General features: G+C 79.3%; 1 non-coding gene across 1 annotated transcript; it reads right to left on the reverse strand.

Annotated features, from left to right (window-relative positions):
- Positions 1 to 818: 818 nt before the first annotated feature.
- On the reverse strand, positions 819 to 971 carry LOC143692951 (5.8S ribosomal RNA). The gene has a single exon (XR_013180488.1). It is a non-coding gene; the product is annotated as a 5.8S ribosomal RNA (ribosomal RNA).
- Positions 972 to 2500: the final 1529 nt, after the last annotated feature.

Raw genomic sequence — 2500 nt, forward strand, 5'->3', positions numbered from 1 at the left:
CGGCCGGCCGGCGACGGGGAGAGAGAGACGGAGAGCCCCATCCCGGAGACGAGAACCGAAAAGGGAAGCGCGGCAGAGACGGCCCCGCGCGGGAGGACCGGCCGGGCGGCGGCGGCGTGTGCGACGGCCTCGGCGAAGGGGAGAGAGAGGGGAGCGACGGCGCCCTTCGGGCGCGCCCCGAGACCGAGACAGAAGAGGAGGGGGGGGGGGGCGCGGGCGAAGGGAGAGGAGGGGGGTCGGAACCCCCCCCGTCCCCGGCGCTCTCGCCTCGCGCGCGCGGCAGCACGGCACGGTACCGCGCGGTACCCACCCGCAGACAGCCGCCCGCGCGGGGGGGAAGGCCGGGGCGAGGCCCGCGCCTCGCCTCCCCTTCTCGCCCCTCTCTCCCTTGCTCTCTTTCTCTCTCGGCCCTCGCTCGGCGGCGCCTTTCGACGCCGTCTCTCGCTCTCCCCGAGGCCGCCGCGCCGCCGCATCCGCGGCGCGGCCCCGCGGCGAGGACGAGCTCCGCCCCAGCGGCTCGCTCCGGGAGCGGGGAGCTACGGAGCGCTCCCCGAGTCTGCATTTAGGGGGACGAAGGCCCTCGCGCGGCGGCGACGACGACGACGACCGCGGCGACGCCCGCCGGGCCCGCAGGGAAGGGATCGAGGCCCGCCGAGGGAAACGCTTCCCTCGCCCAACACCCCTGACCGCCTTCCCTCCGGCCACCGGCGGCACGCCGCCGCCGCCGCCGCCGCAGCCGCCCGCCGCGGGCGACGGGCCTGCGAGGCGACCCCAGCCGCGCCGCCGGGGTGGCCCCCGGACGGCGATTGATCGTCAAGCGACGCTCAGACAGGCGTAGCCCCGGGAGGAACCCGGGGCCGCAAGTGCGTTCGAAGTGTCGATGATCAATGTGTCCTGCAATTCACATTAATTCTCGCAGCTAGCTGCGTTCTTCATCGACGCACGAGCCGAGTGATCCACCGCTAAGAGTTGTCTGCCTTTCGGGCACCGCTCACGCCAGAGCGGCCCTTTTTTGGTTTAGGGACAATGCCGCCGAGGACGCGCGGGCGCGCGCCTGGCTTCCGAGACCGTACGAGCACACGGAAAACGGGAGGAAAAAAAGGAAAAAAACAAACCCACTCTCCGAAGGCCGGCCAAGAGGCGGGGGAGCCCGCGCCCCCGACCGCCTCCCCCCGCGAGGGGAGACGCCGACCTCACCCACGCCGTCCTTCGGAGGCGGCCCAGGCGCCCGGGCTCGGCCCGGCCTCCGCGCGGAGGGCCGGGCGGCGCGCGCCGGACACGCGGGGGGCACAGGGCGGCCCGCCCGCTTCTCGCTTTCACGGGACGACGCGCACAACGCACACGGCACGCGGCCGGGGGCGCGCGGCCGTCGGCCCCCGCGCCGCGCCGGCTCTCCCCTCGGCCCCGACGCCGCGGGCCTGGCGCGGAGCGCCGCCGCGCCGCCGCGCGGCCGGCGTTGTCTCTCTCTTCCCCCCACCACCACGGGCACGGGCCTTTCCCCTGGGCTCGAGACGGGCACGCGACGGCGACCGCACAGCCCGCCGGCACGCCTCCCGCGGGGACCGCTCCCCCGCCGGGCGGGCGGGCGAGCGACCGGCGACGCGCTCCGCCGCCGGCCCCGGAGGCGGGCGCCACCGAGAGCCGAGCCGGCGTCGCCTGCGCCCGAGGCCTGCCGGACGGCAGACCCGGCCGCCGCCGGGGCGGCACACGCCCGGGACCGCCGCCGCCGCCTCGCACCGCCGGGGCCCCTCGCCTCGGGCACGCGCCCGGCGGGAAGGCGCCGCGGCGGCTGAGCCGGGGGGCAACGCCCGCTCTCCTCGTTCGCACGCGGAGACCGGGCGGGGAGGAGCGCCCCCGCGGCCGCCCCCGCACGCCTTCCTGCGCGGCCCACACGCGGGCCGCGCGGGCAAGGGCGACGGAGGCGAGGCGACGAGCGGAGCCCGGGACGGGACCGCCGCCGGCCGACGGCGGGCGCCGTCCGGGCCGACCGTCCCCGCAGGGAGGGGACACCCGTCGAGCGGCGCCGCCGCCGCTCGCCACGGGGTCGCCCGCGCTCGCGGGCCTCCGCCGCCGGAGGGCCCGCCGAGCGCTCGCCCCCCCCCACCGGCGGGCGGGGCGGTCGAGCCAGGGGACGGCCGGCGGACGACGGCGCCGCCGCGCCGCGCCTTCGAGGAAGGAAAGGCCGTCGAGGGGAAGAGAGGCGCCGGACGCGCCGGACGCGGCGCCGCCGCGCGCGCCAGAGACCGCGGCGGCGGGCCCAGGAGAGAGAGCGCGGGCGGGCCCCGGCGGCCGTCGCCCCGCGGCCGAGGAAGGGGCAGAGAGCGCGCGCTCTCTGCCGGGCGTCGCCCGTTACCACGAGGCGGGCGGGTCGGCCCCCGCGGCCGACCGCGCGCCGCGCGGCCTCTCGCCGAGGCCGGGCCACGGAGAGGGGGGGGGCAGGGCGCCCCTCCCCGGCGCGGCGCGGTTTGACCCCGCCCGCGGGCGCGCGGCGGGGACGACG

The sequence above is a fragment of the Agelaius phoeniceus genome, unplaced genomic scaffold, assembly GCF_051311805.1.
Source record: "Agelaius phoeniceus isolate bAgePho1 unplaced genomic scaffold, bAgePho1.hap1 Scaffold_109, whole genome shotgun sequence".
NCBI classification, from domain to species: domain Eukaryota; kingdom Metazoa; phylum Chordata; class Aves; order Passeriformes; family Icteridae; genus Agelaius; species Agelaius phoeniceus.